Below are 22,252 nucleotides of genomic sequence, written 5' to 3'. Positions count from 1 at the left end.
AGACGATCAACGAGATGAAGAAGGAGCGCGCATGTTATAAGACTTACTTGCAGCTGGACGAATGTACCAAGCATATCAAGGGTCAAGAAAAAGCAACACATGCATTGAACCATCAAGTAAGACCAAGACCATCGAAGACCCCACAACGGTATACCATGCAAAGGAGAAGAGAAAGCACACCACGAGTGCGTCCATCACTCAATAACGCAACAACTTGACATGGACACCAAAATCAACTAGCACATGTTATGAAACCAGCTCAAGAAAAGATAGAAAAGATAGATCAACACCTTAGAATTCAGCCTCTTCGAGGGGGCAACCTCCTTTACATTACATAAATGAACAATTCTTGGATGATACAAATGAAAAGACCTCCTTTCTATATATAGGAGTCTAAGGGGTCATAACATAATCAGAACCGACATAACAATAATAATGTAAGGGCACAATAATAACAATAGTGGGCTTCTATGGGGCACAATAGTAACAATATGGGCACTACATAGGTACATCAATATAATAAGTGGGTTGTACTAATAACAATAAGGGGTTACACTAGTAGTATAGGGGCCTAAAAACCAAGCATATCAAGGGTCACGAAAAAGGAACACATGCATTGAACCATCAAGTAAGACCAAGACCATCGAAGACCCCACAACGGTATACCATGCAAAGGAGAAGAGAAAGCACACCACGAGTGCGTCCATCACTCAATAACGCAACAACTTGACATGGACACCAAAATCAACTAGCACATGTTAGTAGTGTCATGAGTTGTCTCGGCTACATCACCACTATGGGCCATATCCTTCATAACTTAATGTAATGTAAAGTGAAAGTCCAATGGACGCACACAAGAAGTTGAAGAGTCATGTCAGTTGAAAATTCATGGAAGTTGAACAATCACAATGGTAGTCCAAGAGTAACAAGGGTCAAGCATCACCCTTGGATATATATAACCCTCCCATTATATGAGCAAAGGAATTTTCACCTTTGCTCCTCCCATATAGCCTTGAGAGTTTGTAGTCTGTTCTTTGAGGAGCGAGGAGTGGCACCAATGTCCCATTACTGGGAATAGTGATGTATGATGTACAGATGTGTCTTGGAGCTTTTTCTTAATTTAGAAGCGTGTCTTAGGCCAACATGCTTTCATGCATGTTTTGTAGATGTTTGTAAGAATACTCTTTAAACATTTGTGATGCATGTTTTCTTAACCCGTACTAAGATAGTTGAACTAATTTGTTTATTTTAGTACTTACATTGTTGAATATTTGTGTTGTTTATCACTATTGTCTCGCCCATGTGCACTACTCTGTAGGACATTATACATACCATTCTTGTTTTATTGGTTATAACGACCGTCACCCCCGTGTGGACTACTTCGTTGGATGGTGTACGTGTTTTCCCTTTCACTTTGTTTTTAACAACTGTTGGGTCCCTATAATACTATTGATTACCCCATTACTATTATATTTGTATCCCTTATTAATATTGTTGTGCCCCTATTGTCCCCATATTTTTATTACTGTGCCCCATAGAATCCCTCTATTGTTATTTTTGTGGCTTTATATTATTATTGTTAGGTTGGCTGGGTTATATTGTGACTCCTTAGACTCCTATATAGAAAGGAGGTTTTGTCATTTGAATCATCCAAGAATTGTTCATTTATGTAATGTAAAGGAGGTTGCCCCCTCGAAGAGGCTGTATTCTAAGGCGTTGATCTATCTTTTCTGTCTTTTTCTTGAGTTGATTTCATAACAACGACCGCCACATCCGCTATGGACTGCTCTGCTAGATGCGGGACAGACCCTTGTTGTTTTCGCGTGTTTCTCTCCCTAGGTGGTACTAATACCTCTCATCTAGAGGCTCACTTTTACCCTCTCCCTTACAGTAAGAAACTTAGACACAAACTTACATTACGTACTTGCCAGGCAGACTCACCTCACTTTTTGAAGATATAAGCATAACACTCTCATGTGCTGAACAAAACGAGCTAAGTCAAATCTCTAAGATAATGGAGACCGAGCCATCGTACCGAATGGGACTACTACACCAAATGGTGTGAGGTCTAGTTGGGACTTCATAGCAGGGAGATCCCCTGAATGTTGGTGGGTCTAGCACCGTCAACAGTACCATATCTAATTCAAAAGATAAAACTTAGTCAATCATATATGACTCAACTTTATTTGCTTCCTTATTTGGGTTTTCAATAGACTCCTTTCTTTTCCAACAATCTTTCTTGAGATGCCCTATTTTGTTGCAGTACCAACATTTAGCTTTACACTTCTTTCCTTTTGATTTTGATTTGGAAGAACTTCTTGCTTTCTCCCCTCTTTCCTTGGACTGGCCTCTAGCTACCATGGATTCTGATGCAGAAGTTTCAATGCTAGACTTCCTTCGTACTTCTTCAGATAACAAAGCTCCCACAATAGAATCAAATTCCAAAGATTCGATTGTGCTCAAACTAATAGAAGTCACAAAATGATCCCAAGACTTGGGAAAGGAACATAACAAGGTAATAGCTTTATCTTCTTCTTCAAATTTCACATCCATATCTGATAATTGGTAAATAAGTGTATTAAAAACATTTAACTGTTCTGAAATTTTATTACCCTCCATTCGAAGGCTATAGAGTTGCCTCTTCAAATAAATTATGTTGGTTAAATATTTGGTCATATAAAATGTTTCCAAATTCCCCCACAAACCTGTTGTTGAGGTTTCTTCAATAATATTGAAGAGGACTTCATCTGCTAGGCACAACTTGGTGGTACTAAGAGCTCAAGCATCTAGGTCCTCCCAATCCAAATCTGTCATGCCAGCAGGTTTCTTCCTAACCCCATCTAAAGCTTTGTGCAACCCTTGTTGCACCAAAAAATATTTTACTTTCAGTTTACACAATGAAAAATTATTCTTGTCGTTGAACTTCTCCACCTCAAACTTAGCATTAGTCATTTTTTCCATTTCTTCCTACATGGGCTCTTTGAAAAGAAAAAATTGCTACTATTTTTTCCTTTCTCCTTTCTAATTTTTCTTTCAACTAGGGTTAACAATCTGAATTATGTCCCCACTAAAAACGAAAATCCAGAATATCCAAATATTTTTTCTTTCAAACACATAAACCCTGTTTAACCTTCTTCAAGCAATTTTGTTTCTTTTTGTTTAAAGGAAAATGTCAGAATAACCCTGTTTTGATGGAAATTTCCATAAATAAATTTTTTCCTTTTGGTTTTTAGGGTTTCTCCCTTTTTTTTAATAATGGATTCCCCAAAAAAATTCAAACTCCTTACTCTAACCATAAAATTCAGAACCCAATAATGATTATTATCTCTGCAGAATTCCTTTCTAAACAATTCTATGAAGAATTTTTCCTTCTAGAAAACATATTCTTTAAATTTTTGTTTCAAGTGTTCTAAATTTTTTTACTCGGGTGATTGATTCGAATTTCTTACTGTCACAACGAGAAATTCAGCCTCCTTTGACTAGACTCCTCCAAGAATGCGGCCTCCAGTTTCTCCTCTAGCTGTGTGTTTCTCAGAGGTGGCTTAGTCTGCTCCTCACACTTAGAAATGCGATTTAATTCTGGCTGCGTATTTCTCAGCAGTATCGGTAGTCAAGCGACTTTTCTCTTGGCTTGGTTTGGTTTAAACAGGCGATGACACTCCTTAAAATCAATGGCTCTGTCTCTTTCTTTCTTTCCGACATTCAACTGATAGGAAACTCCTCTAGACAGACTCTACAGATCAACGATTCTCCACAGGCAGCTTGGAAACCCCACGATCTTCGACTTACACCTTCAGCTCCATATGCAAACTCTAGACAATGGTATACTCAATGTCAAGTGACATGGTGGCTCAAAAAGTTAAAAAAAATTGACCGCGAAAACCATGCTCCAGACTTCAACGCTCTAGACTTCTACTTTTCAATTTTTCAACGGTACACACACAATGTCTGGATTTTTTTTTTCTCTGTGATGGGAAGATAAGCAGATAGACTCTAATAGACATACTCTAATCTCACAATTCTCACAACCAGGGTCTTCTTGTCCTAAGCTGTAATACCACTTGTTGGTATTTTGGGGTCATTAACATAAATTAACACAAGAAATTACGTTGTAAAACTTTAACAGTGTGTCAAGGAAACCTCCACAGGGCAAGGGATTGAAATTCTTATTGCTCAAAAAATGACTCTCCAAGTTACATCAAGCCTCAGTTAGAAAGTGATGTGGACTCCATTTAGGCCATAGATCATGGAAATCAAATTTCTTAAGGAAGGGACCTTGAGTTCCAAAGACAAAATAAGACTTTTTGTGGAGACAACTCAAGTTTAAAACAGTGATCAATAATTTACTCAAGACATGATTTGATTTCACATAGAAAGAGTAGAGATATGGTCTTCTACCACTCTACTCCTCTCCACATGTGTCTTCCTTCATTTTCCATAAGTCCCTCTTCATGGATTGTGTAGGCCTCTCTTGGAGAATTCAACTTTCCACTTGGGAAATTCGACTTTCATGAGGTTACATTGGGATTCTCACAATTATTCAATGGGATCTCCACCATTCTTCATTATGATTTTGTCCCACTTCTCTATTTATGTGAGCATTGGGATCTTATATTGTATTTTTGAAACAAGCTATTGGGCTTAAGGAAACTCTACTAGATTGTGTACTTTATTCATATAATAAAAAAAACTTTGGGGTATTACATTGATGGTGTTCTCCTTCTCTATTTGAGGTGATGTTGTTTTGATTTATGTGCTTTACTTTCTATATTGAATTTGGATTTTGTTAGCTATCATCTTGTCATTCAATATGGATTAATATATGCAAGTTGTCTTGTGTTTATTTTTTATTAGAGAAATACTCTTAGAGTGACAAGTACTAGATGATTTTAGGATGAATCTCTAGCCTTTCACACCTATTTTACTATCTAACTCCTTTATGAAGGTTAACATCTATTTCCAAGTGTGTAGAAATATTTTTTAGAGTTTGTTGAAGGGTTACTTGGGCGTGGGAGAACTCTCCAATAGACTAACTCACTCTCAAGCTCAAGGATTGAAGGGCCCAATCAATTTTTCCTAAAGGATATTATCTTATGTTGAAGAATGACAACAATTAATGTTAATATTGTAATTAAATGAGTAGATTTATTTTACCATTCAGTTAGTTTTGTAACTATAGGAAGTTAGGTAGCGAAATAGCCCATATTAAATTGGTGATTGCCTGAGAGGCTTGATGTAAATTGGAGAGTCATTCTTGACTTTGGAGCAATAAGAATTCCAATCCCTTACCCCGTGGAGGTTTCCTTGACACCTGTTAGGGTTTTATCGCGTAAATTCCTATGTTAGTTTGTGTGATTCAATTTTCTATTTTGTGCATTTGTTTCTAAATTAAATGTTAATGGCTCTAAATAACAACAAGTGGTATCAGAGCTCTGGTGGGTTGATTGTTTGTCCATTCTCATGGAATTTTCCCCATAGATGAAGTTTCCCTAAGAATGGATTTTGTTGCATAAACTACCAGTGCTAGTTAGAGCAATGGCTTGTTGCACAAACAAGTAGGGCCGATTGAACAATGGTTCGATGAGGAGCATGATGTGAGTTCATGTGATTGGTGTGATCCGATTCATTGTTTTCTGGTGCCAACATCGAAAATGGATTTGTGACCAAGTCCCCGAAGCCACGGTGATATTTTAGAGCCAAAGGTGGATTAGAGCGTAGGGACCACAATGTGATTACACAAAGAAAAAATAAAATCTGACTCATGGAGAGCACATGGAGACTTCATACTACTACAAATGTGTGAACCCTAACGACAAAAAAAGGAAAAGGGAACTACGTGGGCAAATCAAACTTGATTGCCTCGAAAAGTCATTAGTGGATGCTGACGATATTGGAGAAACTATGGCAAGGGTTTGTTGAAGAGTTTCATTGAAATATCTATGTGTGTGCAACTCTAAGGCTGACTCTAGATAATTGGAAAGGAGAAGGATGAGTATCAGAATGAGAATCTTCTACTATTAGATAGTCCATAGGTGATTTGGATGGTTAACACATGATCATAACAATAACATTCTCACAGAGAATAATATCCATTGAGAAATCAATGCACATGGACATAGAATCATGTTAAACATGATTGATGTATGATAGTAGGCAACAGGAAGTGGGAAAAATAAAAACCTACGTAGTGGAAATGAGATTAAAAATCTGGGGAATGAAAGGAAAAAACCCAGAAGAAAAATGTGTCTATACTCCACCCACTAGGTGCTTATCTCTTTCAGTCAAACTAATTATTCTTATAAAGGGTGGAAACTTTGTTCATATTAATCATTCTTAAATAGGGTGAAAATTATACTTCAAGGGAAGAGGTGGGGAAGCCTATTGGTGTGAATACTAAACAACTTGCAACTCTGCATCTCGAATTTTGGTCAATCACATTCGGAGAAATCATATCCATGCAGAATCCCATTGACCTGCTCGGAAATGATCACAATGGTGACTCATTGGCATTTTTGGACACCATCACTATTACGAGAGACAAATCGATAGCGATGGCTTCAAAGAAGCCACAACTGCCAATGGTAGGTAGTGGAAAACTGCCATCGAATCTCCTTTCTCTAGCCCAGGTTGTTAGGGAATCTAGGGCTACTCCAAATGAGGAAGGTAGAGGATGAGACGATAATGGATTCAACAATAGAGAGTCGAACGAGATTGGACACAGTTGTGGCAGAGAGTTGTTATGTTTTTGGAAGTGCAACATAATAATGAAAAAATCACAGGTCGAATCATGTGTTCTAGTATCCCATGATGGCTAAATTTGATGAAGTTGTTGAATACATTGAACTTTGAAAATAAATTGTAGCAAGTTGACTTCGTGAGGTTTAACATAGAGAATGTCCCTCAAACAACTTCTGCAGATCAATGTTTGTGCGGGAGATTTTGTAACAAGAAAGAAGCTCGTACCAAGAAGAATGCAACACACACAAATCTCTGTGCAAAGATCAAATTGTTAGAAAAAGGCTTTGCCCATCATTCAATGAACATGAAGTTAGTGGTAACTATGAGGGTTAGAAAGGTATATAGATTTCATGTAAATTTGACATTTTTTATCATTTACCATATTCTTGGGAGTGATGGGTTGTTATTTTAATGTCGATGTGGGCTTCGTATAAAAAGTGAAAATTATATTTTCAAAAGGAAGAGCATGCTTTAATTTTGGTGTGGAAAAGCATGTGGAATGGGAGAATGTTATCTTAAACCAAGGATAAAAATAAAAACTAATAATAATAATCATAATAATAATTAAATAATGGAGTTCAAAAATTTTCATGTAAATGGGCATACGACTGTAAGACTTGATAAGGCATGCGTACCCTGGTAAATCACTGGTAAAGTTTGAATGTCCACTTAGGTGATATGGGGACACATGTGATGGTATGATAAAGCATGTTGAGCTAGGACAACATGTGAAATTATCAAATACCCTGATGATGACTTGGTAGGGCTAGAAGTGAGTGGTGGCTAGCTCACTTGGGAAATTTGGCTAGATTTGGCTAAGGAAAACCCAAAGTCAAGTTTAAAGGGGGGATTGTTAGATAAACTTGACCTTGTTATGGAGTTGAGGTTGTGTCGATAGTTATGGTTAATAATCTCATGGTATTACATTCAGTTGAAGTCATTAAAATACTCGTGAATCCTCCATTGTATTGAGCCATGGTTGAGTGGTGAAAACTCAGGTTGTTGGCTAGCTTGGCTATGTTTTAGCCAAGGACAACTTCCACATATCTGCAGATTGAACCTTCCCTACCATTAAAGCTGATTTGGACAAGAGAAGACCTACTACAGGATATGTTTTTACTCTTTCATGTGGAGAAATTAGCTGGATTTCAAAGCTTTAAGAACAGTTTCTTTGTCCACTATTGAAGTAGAATCTATAGTTGCTTTAGATGCCTATGAATAGGCAATCTGGTTGAAAGGTCTACTTGATGATATTGGAAGGACGCAGGAGAAAGTGAATGTGTTTTGTGATAGTCAGAGTGCTATTCATTTGGCTGCAAATCCAACTTATCACAACAATACTAACCACATTGATGTAAGGTACCATTTTGTGAGACATGTGATCGATGGCAGTAAAGTAGCTCTCAAGAAGGTCCATACACAAGAGAATCATGCATACATGTTCACAAAGCTAGTTTTAGTAGAGAAGATGCAATGGTATTTGGCTTCTCTTCTTGCAGAAGAGTTGATGAATGGGCATGGGAAAGGGGTTAGGAAAATTGTTGTTAATGTGGAGATTGTGGAAGAATGACAACAATTAATGTTAATAATGTAATTGGCTAAGTACTTTTATTTTACCGTTCAATCAATTTTGTAACTATAGGAAGTTATGTAATGAAACAACCCATATTAAATTGCCGATTTCTCGAGAGGCTTGATGTAACTTGGAGAGTAATTCTTGACTTTGGAGTAATAAGAATTCCAATTCCTTGGATCGTGGAGGTTTCCTTGACACACTGCCAGGGTTTTACCATGTAAATTCCTGTGTTAATTTGTGTGATTCCATTTTCTATTTTGTGCATTTCTTTCTAAATTAAATGTTAATGGATTTAAATACAACCATCCTAAGAATTCAAAAGAGGGATTTTCTTTTCCTTTGGCTCTCTTAGATCACAAAATCATAATTTAAATTCTTTCTTAATCTATGTGCTTCAAATAATTTATTTGGCCTCTAGAGCTATTGCAAAAGCTTGACCTTTCTTGTTTGCACAAGAGAGTTTCACTCTGGTTGTTACATTGAATATCTTTTTTGACATGAGACCATGAAGCTATTTTTCCTCTTGCTTGCATTATGTAAATTAATAGGAGGATTGGAGAGATTCATCTTGAAAAGTGCCGATTGAAGATCAACAATCTGATTTGTTTTGTAGCCCCAATTAGCTCACATTTGGGGAAAAATTGAGGAGAAGAGATATCCAAATGAATAAATCTTGTTTGTAGGACATTTAACACATACTCGGAGCTGAAAATCAAGGAGGTCGTGGGCTTTAGAGCATTCTTTCAAGGCATTGAGCCTTTTCAAAGGCTGCCTATTTCTCCAAGAAGGCTGTGAGCCTAAAGAGGCTTAGCCTCTAATTTTTTGTACTATTTGCTATATTTATAGAAGGCCGATTTTTGCATGTAAAAATCAGTCCTAATTTTTCTGATTTCAAGAGGCTACTCATTTGCTCCTCATTTTCTTGGATTTTCCAAGGAGAAGTTTATTTTTTCTTGAATAATATTGTAGAGTTTCTCCTATTGAAAAATGTAACTAGTGTCAGTGTTCATAATTGTATTTGATTCATGATGTAATGTATTTATCAAAAGAAATAAAAATAAATTTTATTATAAAAGGAATTGACTTATTAAAGCATGTGTTTCATGCTTCGGTCAATTGTTTTTAGGTCAAAACCTCCATTGTAGGATTTTATGGTTTATGTCAAGTGTCCATGTCCTTCCCTTCTTGAGCTTCATATATCAAATAAGAAAATTATTTTAAGGTAAATTAGGTCATCTAGGGCTCCTCCACCAAGTCAACCTAATTGAGGGGAAAGATATACAATATAAAGGAAACGACTCGACCTCATTTGGAGCACATAACCAACAAGTTCAATCTACAATTCCTAGGGGAAGAAAAAGGTGCAAAATTCAAGGAAGAGGAGAAGAACCCTAGAAAAGAAGAAGGAAGTCTTTATCAAGCATAAGAAGTCAATCTTTTCTCTCTCTATCTCACACGTGCAAAATTTTTGATTTTTGCTGGGCTGAAATTCTGGAGTAACTGAGGTTCAAATATCTGGATTGTTGTTGGAACAAAATGCTGGAGTAGCTGGGGGTCAAAATTATGGGTTGTCTCTAGGCTGTAGCTGATGTACAAGAAGCGACTATTGAAGTTTGCTAAATCATATTGGAAAGTTGACTTGGTGGAGGAGGAATCTCTTTTTGTCATGTCTAAGCCTTGGTCTATCTCAATTTGATTAGTGGAAGAGTTTAACTAGGTTTCCCCCTAGATATGGGATTTATCCCTACCTAAGTGCCTGTAGAAATTGCAAGAAACTTACTACTTCTAATGAATTCGAGCTAAAATCAAGAGACACAAATTTCTTTTACTATTCTGCATAAAGGAAAACACACGATAAAAACACATGCAATAACATGAAACCATTAAAACAAAAGGAACACAATGAATTTATAGGGGAACCCAACTAGGAAAAACCCCTTCACTGCTTTTCATTAATTCATATGAGAAAGAGAAATAATTACAATGTCTTTCTTCAACTCTGAAGACCACTCTACACTGTAAAATTGTTCTCTTGCTTCCTGACCTTCTCTGGCCAACACTTGTCCAATTCAAGCCTTAGCCAACCTCCTATTTCCTCATGCAATCTTGGAGGAATTAAGCTCCTAAATAATATGGAAATTCCTTTCCTTGCACAAATCCAAGGGGAATTGATCACCTACTCAATGAAAAAGCACTATACACTCAACGATATACAATTATAAATACAAATGTGCCTTTTCCATCCACTCAACTAGGCAATTCAAATTCCATGCATGACTGGGTCTATTTTTATTAAATTGATTACTTAATTGAGAGACCAGTGAGTTAACAACTGTTATAAATACTCAACTGAACTCCCGTTGACTCCACTAAAGACTAGAGCTCAGTGAATTGAGTTTAACTAATAATAACTCCACTAGATTTCTAAATTTTAGCAATCAACCCATGCACAACTCTACTTCTAGCCTACAATTCAAATTTACTGACTTAACTAGGAGACAAGGCCATGTCACTCTAGCTAACTGGAATCCAATTCATCCCATTGATGTGGAAAATTGAATTTTCTCCTTTTGACTAAGGCACTAGTCAAATGAAGTATTTTTTTCCACAATTTCAGCAGTGGCTACATATGGTGTTGTTGATATTTATGTTTTGATTTGATGATTGCTTGATGAAAAAAACATGAAATAAGAACATAAAGAATAAAATAAGAATATAAGAATAACACAAGTAATTATCAACATATGGAAGACTTTCCACCTTTCTAATGTTCTAACATGGTTTCAGAGCTAAGGTGAAGAAGGAAGAAAAATGAAGCTTGAAGATCTATTAAAGAAAATGGGATCAAAAGAAGGTCACTAAGGAAAAGGATTATATAAGAAGAGAAACCTACTATCTATAAAGAATATGTCAATTACAATGAAGGAAAAAAACAAGCTAGAAGGGTTTGGAGGTATAGGGGTTTTTTGTGGGGTTTTCCCTTGGAGGTTACTATGTCGAAGCCTTCATGGTCCTTGTCAATTGATTCCTTGGGAAGGGGGAGGGGGTGGCTGATTGAGAGGACAATTGTGGAAAAACATGTCCATTTTTGTGACATTGCTACATTGGAATATATTCTTAGTCAATTATTTGGTTCCAAATTAAATATTAATAGTTTAGATAAATGAAAGAAAAGATGGCTTGGGAAACGTGCATATATACATACTTTTTTTCATAAGAGATGTAGCATCCTTGCTTGGTAATCTATGATATTTTTACAAATGAGTTAAAAGAATTGCCAATTCCATCTAGAATTTTTGGATCCTAGATGTCATATGTTAGAGAGGATAAGCATATCCAAACTATTAAATTTGTGAAGCCTTCCTTGTTAAGGTTGAATCTTTCTTTCAAAAAGAGAAGGTAGATGCCAACTGAGTTAAAAAATATAGGTCGTTTTCAAAGACCTAATTTTTGTTCTCCAGATTATGGAAGATAATTGTAAAGAATCCTTTTGAGCCCAACTTCAAGTCTACATAGCCTTTTGAATTACATGTAGTGTTGATCTAATGAATCGAAGCTTAATTCACAGGCCAAACTCCCATAAATTTGTTGATCACCATGTGATCTTTCATGTATTGAATGTACTCAACTCCCTGAAGGGTGGTAACTTCATATGTTAGGTTTTGGACCAATTTTGGTATGCATCGTCTGGATCCCCTAAGGTATCATTTTTTGTAAGGATTTTTCTCCTAATTCTTACTCTCTAGGACAATGATGCTTGAAATCTTAGTTGCTTCTAGACCAAAATAAATGGGATATGCCTTCCCACTACTATAGTTGACTGAGGAGTTACCACAAGGATGAAAATGATCCTCTTAATTTCCTATGATAATGTTGCAATAGGAGGGGATGATTCTCCCTTCTCCAGTTGTTGCCATAGAGACTTGTAACAAACCCTCCTTTGTTGCTACATAATACACACCCTACCTTGAGTGCCTATCTTAAAAGAATAGTAATTCTAAAATTGATTCATGTTACATGATGTTAATTAAAAATATTTTATTTAAAAAAAACATTGATGATTTTTAAAATTATAATAATTTTTTAAAATATTGATTTATAAATTGTTACTTAAAATATTTATTATTTACGAAATTGAAGTTTGGCACCCACTTTTGGATGAGATTCACACTCAGATTAAGAGGAATCACCAAGAAAAATATGAAGACAAAATTGCTCCCCAAGGATCATCATATACATAACTTGACACAACCATCTTGATGAATTGTAAATTTTGCTTTTTGCTTGATAGTTTTTAGGGCTTAGAAGGAGATCAATAACACCAAATGCTTAAATATGATGTATTCAGAAAGTAGAGTCTGGCTGAAGACTCTGAGATAAGTCTAATTAAATAATTCTTCCATGTAATCCATCTGAATTTTACACTCATGCATTTTTTAATACAATTTATTTATTGACACAACCATGTTGATGAACTATAAATTTTTCTTTTTAGTCAGCGTTTTTGCCGATTTTATAAGCCTTGTAAGGAGATCAATAATAACCCATGTTTATTGTACAAAATTATTATTATTATAATTTTTATTTTGGTTATTCTTAATTTTGTTTTTGTTTTTGTTTTTTTTTTTTAAATTGATGAATTATTATTATTATTATTATTTAAAATACTTGTTATTAAGTTTTTGGGAGGTAAGATTATAGCAACTTTGCATTAGTTAAGTTTTTATTATAATTTTTTGCATTTATTTTATTTTTCTATATTTTTTGTATTTATTTTTTAATTTTTTAATTATAACTAACATTTTAGAAGTTACTTGTAACCAAAATGATTCATTATATATAGAGAGAAAATCTTATAGATATATGTTTTCTATCTTTGAATATCAAGGAGCATGCATTAACATATTAACGTGTAACTCACAAATAAATATTTTAACTCATAAGTAAATATTTTGAATAATGTTAATTATGTATATACTATATAAAACAAGTGAAAAAAATAATTATAGTTAAAACATTTTAGTGGGTGTTGCACAAATCTAGCATAGATTCATCTTGACTCAACATCTACCAAGAATCAAATCTTTCAAGGTGCAAACGTTTCTTTATGTTTTGCATTCAAAAAGAAATTTGAATCTTGAGAGATATTTTATCCATCTCAACCCTTAGTACATCCAGAGTTAAGATAGATATATGCCACTTTAATTTTAGTATATATATAATTTTAAATATATAAAATTTTATTTAAAATTTGGTTAAGAATGGAGAAAGATTATTAAAATTATAGATTGTAATAATTAACCATTATATAATTGAAGTATATGAGATATTTTATTCATCTCAACCTTTGGTACATCCAGAGTTAAAATAGATATATGTCACTTTAATTTTAGTATATATATATATATATATATATATATATATATATATATATATATTATAATTAATTTTATTTAAAATTTGGTTAAGAATGTAGAATGATTAATAAAATTATAGATTTTAATAATTAAAGATTATATAATTGAAGTATATTAATATCTTTTAAGACATTAAATTGATATATGTTTTTAATAATACAATTTAAACAATGTAAAGTTGCAATCTCATTAACAATTATATACATAATGGAATTCAAATGATGGTGGTTGGAAATAGGAAAAACTAGCAATTGCACCAGATGTTGCAAAGGAAACGCGAGCATTAAACTGTTACTCTTCCATGATGACAATGAAAGTGTCACCAAATGCTGCCAAAGGGTCGTAATATAGTAGCTACGAAATAGTAGCATTAAATTGTTACTCTTCCAGATGTTTCCAAAGGGTGTAAGTATAATTTTGGATATTAGTTAAAGAGGGGGCTCTCAGGAATTGCACAGTTGACATGACAAGAGTATCCACAATATAAGGTTCTATCTTTTTGGCTATTTAGTATAGTTGCCAAAGAATGCATTGTAGAGATAGCTAATATCTCTATCCTTAGCAATTATTGACCAGAAGACCCTGATTTGTTCTTTTGGTTAGACATCTATATGTATTTGCACTTGAAACTCTTGTGTTTGAAGTAATTTCCTACTTGAATGGTTGGAATTTATCCACACCCTGTTTGTATATGGCAACTTTATTTGGATTCAAGATTTCTTGCAATTGATATAACTTTGTTGGGTTTCATTCAGATCCATTTACATTTTTCCCCCATTCAAACTCTAGCAAACATTTTTATAGTTATTTTTTTGAACAATATGTTGTGGATCAGATCATAGTAAACTGCCTCAAATGATTTTCGATAAATTATAAGAAGATAAAGTTGAAGCCAAAATATGAATCTTTTGAACTCAAGGATGTTGAAAATCTCAAATTGTCATAATCTACCATAAGTATAATAAATTTGAATAATGAAGATGGAACCATTTAGTTATTGAATCTTAGAAAGGTCTATGAGCATAGACTACGATACCAAATCCTTTCTAATTGATGATATCAACAACCCACTAACAAGTGACTAAACTTTCTTTGGAAATTCAAATGTATTTCCAAATAAAAATCTTCATGAGTTCACTTTTAACTAATAAAGTTTTAATGTAGAACATCCTTATAAAAAATACTAATTAGTTAGCTCATGCTCATTGGTTCTAATTTTCCTTTCAAAGCACTCCATGTAAAAATAAAGTTTCCTTCAAAATTGTTGAATGAATTTAAAGAGAAACACTTCTTTGAAAAATTTCATGAGATTTGTAAAGATGGACTTTAATACTTTCTCAACCTCTACCTTTTTCAAAACTATTTATATGACTTAAAATTTTTCAAAATTTGATGAAATTAAATTTAAATTTTATAATAAAACTAAATTTATAATTAAATTTGGAATTCAAAATTCAAATAAACATAAATCAATCATATATATTGTATTTACCTAAAACTTTATTTCAAAAATAATTATAATTCCAAATTGAACCAAACAACTTTGAAATGATAAAATTGAAAGTATTCAAATTTAAATTGCTCTTAATAAATATAGATGACACTTAAAACACAAATTCTAAGAGAAAGACAAAGAAATATTCATATAAAAATTACAAAAGCTCTTGTGTGGTGTGAATTCATGTCTCTTATTGTTCTTTGCATTTACTATTCTATCTACAATTGTTATTTATCATTGGAAGATTAAATTGTTTTAAAATATTGCTAATGAAAAATAAGAATTGGGGTAAAAGTGATTGTAACAACATATAACAGTGGTAAATTAAAAACATCAATGTACCATTCAATTTATTACCACAACCATAATCAATTACATAACAAATCAAACACAATACTTATAATGAAAAGAAAGTAGAATATTAGGAGGGAAACCAACTATTAAAAAGACACAATACTCATCTTTAAATCAAGCTAGAAGATCTAGATGTATAATTTTGACAATTTAACTCTAAGTGCTTAGATCATAAATCAATGTGTAATTCCAAATTCATATGACTATGTATATTTACAGTCCAAATTCATTCGATAGGATCAAACACCCCTTATATCAATTTGTTTGGTAAAATCAAATTTGATTATACATTATATGCATCATTACTTTACATAATAGATCTGAACATTTTTTTTATAAATCTCAACATTTTTTGAAAAATCTAATGCGATCATTTAAAATGAATAAAAGAAATTCACATATTAAACTCACATTAAAGTAATGAAAACCTATTATGATCTATTTAAATAAAAAAATACATATAAATAATTTTATAAAATTAACCATATTCTATTATATATACATTAATGTCTCAAATAAAATAATATATTTAAATATTATACACCATTGTCATAATAATAATAAACACATTTATCATCATAATCACTCTACAACATTTCATCTATTCTATTTTTTTTAATTTTTTTTTTGTAACTAGGCTAAGCTTAGACCTAGGCCAACCCGTCTATTGGATGTAAGAACGTATTGCCCACTAGTGGGATGTTATCACTAGGATTGTGGGAGACTTGTCAAGCTTGGATTCTCCTTGGGATAGTTTAATTCCTCCAAAAGTGACTTCCATATTTAACTCCTCCCAATGAGATTTGAACATAAAACCTGGTGGAATTCACCTATTCTAACATTATATTCATATAACATTCATATAAATATTTAATTCTCTTTTACTTTTTAAACTTTAATACATAATTATATTGTCTAAATAGTTGGTAGATGTTGAAATTATTTGCATAATCATATTATGTAAGTGGTTCGTAAATGTTGAAATTATTTGAGAGAATGATTGTCATCAGTAAGACTTATCCTTACCATAGGAAGAAATGTATCAAAAGAGCTAGGAAGAAAGTTATCAAAAAAGCTATATAATTGGAATTGCTTTAAACTTTAATGCATAGTCAAATTGTCTATTTTTCAAATTTAAATATCAAAATATTCCTTAATTCAATTACATTTAAATAATGTAGTTATAATTTTATTTATTTTTTCAATTATCAAATTAATATAATCATTCAAATAAATATCATATTATTCTAGTTTATTTCAAAATTTAATTTAATTTTACATGTGTCCAATTTAAATATCAAGATCTTCCTTATTTAATTAGACTTAAATAATCTAGTTTTTTTTTTTTTTTTTTTTTAAAGGGAGGGGCTAGTTCCCAAGTAGAAGCTTAATCAAGCCCTCTTTTTTGTTACATTATACATATCAGCAAGCTGATAAGAGTCACATCGCAGCCATCAAATCAACCAGAATATTCCATCATCAGCCGAATATACGCCACCGTCTGCAGGATCGTGACCGGAGTGCGTAAAATCAACTGCCCCAACCACTAGGCCATGCAATAGTTTTATATATATATATTATTTATTTTCAATTATCAACTTGATGTAATCATTAAAATAACATAATAAAAAAATTTATGAAAATTTCAAACTCAAACAGTAATTAAAATTTTCTATATCAAATATTTTTTCTCTCACCCAACCCAATGACTTCCAGTGACCTTGTCACTCACTAGTCACCTCCCCACTATCAATATCCCTAATTTTCTCCATCCACATGGATTTCCGCAACCTTGATCTCGATTCTCCATCATTGAAATGAAAAAAGACTACTTTTAATAGCCTTTGCCATTTTAAGTACTTACTAATTCACTAAACATTTCATTAATGTCCCATCTTCGAAAAAGGCCAATAATTATTTTTCCGCAAAGTAATAACAACCCAATTGACATACCGAGAAAGATTTTGAATAAATGCCGCAAAAGAGGACTATTTCAAACATTATTGTGAGTAGGATACTTCCAACTTTTAATGGAATGGTCGTATTGTTTCTTCCCTTTTTCCTTTCTTATTCTACAAGTATATGAACTCATGCATTGAACTCCATTATATTCAACATAGTTTGTTGTAAGAATCTAACCAGTGTTACTCCTACCAGCCTACAATAGAAAGAAAAAAAATTAAAACTATAAGCCGGAACATAATAAAGTATAAATTATGAACGGTTGACTTAATGGTTGCACATATTATTTTTTTATTCTAGAGTCCTCACTATAAATTTCTCTGCAGTAGGTTTACACCATTCGGTTTGAATTTAATATTATAAATTTTTTTTGTTCCAAATTAATTTTGAGAGAGAATTTCCACATCAAATTTATCTCTCTGCGAAGAACTCAGACCTCCTACTCCTAACGAATTCTTGGAAACATTCTGTACTCCGTTTCAGTACTCTGTAGCTAGACTGTAGCTAGCTTTCACCCAAAGCCTGAGGCTCTTAAAATGAATAATAACTATAAAGTAATAATATAAATAAGAACCCTAAAGATGGGCCTAAGAGCAATTTGTTCGAAAGATAAAGTATTTTCTAAATAAGAATTCGCCGAAATCCAACATAAAAGGTGCGTCAGTAAAATGAATAAACATATATTTCTGAGGAAGCGTTAAAATTCTTGCCGGGTTGATTTGAAAAAATTACATACAAATATTACACATCCTTAAACCCATCCCAATCCCAACTGTTTCGATTGTCTAAAATAAAATAAGAAAAAACGAGAGAATTAATTGTGATTTCATTGGTGATTGCCATAATCAATTGCGATTTAATCGGTTATTGCCAGAATCAATTGCGATTTAATTGTAATTGGTGATTATCGTGATTCAAAGTTCAAATTCCAATGGATCAAACTGACTTAAAAAAATGGTAACAATTATGTTCAAAGAAGTCGGTTGCAAATGCTGTAAAAACGAAGATAAACGAGTCACTATATTTCTTACATTTATATCTTTCCAGAAACACATTTGTATATATTCCATTATGTAAAAACATATTTGAACCAAAAGAACATTTATATATAGTCCATTATCTAAAACGACATATTCGAAGCAAACATGGCTAAAAATAAATTTTTTTACATATGAGCCATGCACAATCAAGGATGACATCTATGGAATTATATATTTTCATTGAGGTAATAGCGAATCACTACGCTTTCACTGCGCTGTTACTCTAATCCATTAACGAGGACTTCGAATTAAGACATCATCAAGAAACGGGCTGGCTGTTGCACATATATCTGGCTAAGAATAACTTTCAATCTTGCTGTGGGTTCATCAGTTGTAACATTTTTATTATTCAATTCTATCATAAGATCACCAAGAAAAAACTCCCCTTTTTTTGTTACTAGTGGATGTAAAGACCAGGTCCCTTAATGATTGTTGCAAGTCCACAGCCTGACTGGATCATTAGGTGATCTAAACGCAACAATGGGCAGAGAATGGTAGAGCTGGAATGAAGAGCATAAAACCCCCAAAACCTGAGCATATGCTTTCGAGAATATTCTGCTTCAAAGCTGAAATCTTGACAGTGAATTTTCTGGAGATGTTGTTGTCCAGCTATCATGGCCGTTGGTTTTTATATGGTCTCTATGACCTGATTGGGTTATGTTGTATCATTTTCCAATGGATTCATCAACATTTTAGGAGTTGATCCAATAGTTTCTGCCCCTTTCCCACGATACTACCATGAAGCTCAAGAGCACAATAAGTTGAAATGGAAAAGAAAAAGTCGTAGTCATCCACTGGAATGGTAAAAAATGAGACAAATTCTTAGGCATAAAGAAAGTGTTCATTACGGTAAGAGACGAGCAAACAAAATAAATTGTTCATGAAGGTAAGAGACGAGCAAACTTTAGGAATCAGGCACCAAGAACTCCTTCCCAGTGATGTGCCTTGGCCCCCCCCCGACAATGTAATCTCCAGTTTTCATGTAGTCGAAGAGCGTAGACAGTTCCACTTGCGTGCCGAGCTTGACGAGGATGATAAATGACCTCCCAGTTCAAGCAGAAGGAAGGAAGACCATGGAAATAAAGAAATCGACTAACAATTCAGTGGTTGATAGTTATGCGGTTGAAGGCAGTTGATAATTCAGGTAGGAGTTTGTGGTGAAATCGAATGAGTGAAAATATTTGAATCCTCTAACAATTGATCCAACGGTGTCAAACTGTGTAGAGTGGCAGTCTAGGGGAGTTCTTCCTAGAAGGAACACCTTACATCGTAAATATGAAATGTTATGCACTTTAATTTTAATACAATTTTGTAACTTTGAACAAATGTAAATTAAATTTTATGACATATATAATTTATTGGTCATATCATTGTGTATCAATTTGATTACCTAAAATACTAGCACAATGATAACAATGGGCAGGTTGAAAGGTAAACTAGATGCCAAAACGCAATGCAGAAAATTTTGGTTGTAGGCACTACGCAATAATTTCGTAACACTCTTTTAAAAACCTGTAGGTGCTACGAAATGATTTTGTATCACTCTAAAAAAACTTTGTTTTCAAATTTTGGAAGGTGAAACGACCCAGTCCTCTGCAAAATCAATTCCTCCACGGTCTAACTCGTCTCCCAACACAAGGAATATTCTCCTCTCACCTCTCATCATCAACAATTTCTCCCTCACTCAAGTTAATGGCTTAAGTTCCAATCAAAGGAATGGGTCACTGTTTGTAAACACATAGGCACTACAAAATAGTTTGGAGGTTACTGTAAATGGAGCACACATAGATAACCACTACTCAAAGTCGAATTTTGACAACATATAACAATTTTGAAATGATCACAACCAATTCTGAAACTTTATTAAATGCACACATTGTTCTACTAGAACCAGAGGAGAGAAAACATAGATTTATGGATAATACACAGTTGCAGAAATTGTCTTTCATTCACCTCAACATACATATTTGGAGGTAGGAGAATAGCTACTCCTCCTCCCTTTTGATTCCCCTTTTATTCACAAACTCCAACAAATGGTTTGTTTCCTCTTCTCTCCAAATGAGGGAAGTCGAAAAGACACTTCGTGAGCGACACTTAGAATTATGCAAGAATAATCTAATCTTACACCTATATTAAATATTAAAAACTCTAATAAAATAAATAAAATTATTTTCTAGCATTAACATGTGGCAAGTCCACCACATTGTTAAGCTCTGCTCCATTTCTTCAGCACGAGCTCGGTCCAATGCACCTACATTAGACTCCCTAGGAAGGAAACGTTTATGAGCTCCTGCTCATAAGGTCCTCTATAGAAGAACCTACTTTTTATAGAGTTGCAGTACTCACCCATGTAGAATATTCCATCGGACAATCCTTCCACTTCACTAAAAAATTCAGATACTCTTTCCCCTTGTTGTGTTTTGCAACTTTGGTGTCCAAATTTCTTTTAGTGTCTAGACTTTCTGTCATAGGCATTTGATTCATCCAACTCTATTCATTGACTTCTCCATTCCTTTCATTTGTTGTAGTGCACCTTCATCACCAACATGATAGGGATACAAATCAACCACATTGAAAATAGGTGAGATACCTATGCCCGTAGGTAACTCCAATTCATAAGCATTTGCAGAAAATTTCCTAAGTATCTTGCAAGGTCCTATTTTTTTCATCTTGAGTTTGTTATATTCCCATTTTGGGAATCTCTCCTTTCTTAGGTGGGTTAAGACAATTTCCCATACCTCAAAGTTTACCTCTCTTCTTCTTAAATCAGATCTTTGTTTGTACTTGTAACTATTGTCCTATAACTTCTATTTTATCTCCTCATGTAAGTCACTCATTGTCGCTGCAAAATATCACCCATCAACACTTATCTGCTAGAGTTTACCCAAATATTTTAGTTTACGAATTCCTCTAGGATGCATTCCATACAAGATCTGAAACAAACTCTTCCCTTTTCTCCTATTTGGTGAATCATTGTATGCAAACTTAGCTTGAGCTAATACATGATCCCACTTCTTGGGATGCTCACCCACAAGGCTCCTTAATATGTTTCTGAGACTCCTATTCACCACTTCTATTTTCCCTTTAGATTGTGGATGATAGGCTGAGATGAAGTTCAATTTTGTTCCAAGCTTCTTCCGTAACGTCCTCCAAAAAGGCCCTGTGAGCCTCATGTCTTTCTCAGAGATTATACTCTTTGGAAAGCCATGCAATCAGACAATCTGATTGAAAAATAAGTGAGTCACATGTGCAACATCAATAGTCTTGCAAAAGGGGATAAAATGATCCATATTTGTAAATTTGTCCACAACTACAAGTATGGAGTCCTTACCTCGTTGCGTCCTTGGTAAACCCAAAACAAAGTCCATACTCACCGAGTCCCATGGCCTGTTGGGAATGGGGAAAGGAATATATCTTCTAGTATTTTGACTCCTCCCTTTCGCATGCTAAAACACTCGACATTTTCTCACATATTTATGCACATATGCCCTCATCTTTGGCCAGAAATAAAAATGTTCTAGCTAACCAAGTGTCTTGTCCACTCCAAAATTCCCTGCCAATCCTCCATGGTGGTTTTCTTCTATCAAATTCTCTCTCATTGACCAATGAGGAATACATAATCGTTTTTTCTTGAACAACAAACCATCCTGCAACATAAACTCCTTCC

Source organism: Pinus tabuliformis, chromosome 2_2 (genome assembly GCF_031772625.1).
Source record: "Pinus tabuliformis cultivar Carrire ecotype Pingquan chromosome 2_2, CPIR1, whole genome shotgun sequence".
NCBI lineage: Eukaryota > Viridiplantae > Streptophyta > Pinopsida > Pinales > Pinaceae > Pinus > Pinus tabuliformis.
The sequence above is the reverse complement of the archived record's forward strand: the minus strand, read 5'-3'. Positions refer to the sequence as shown.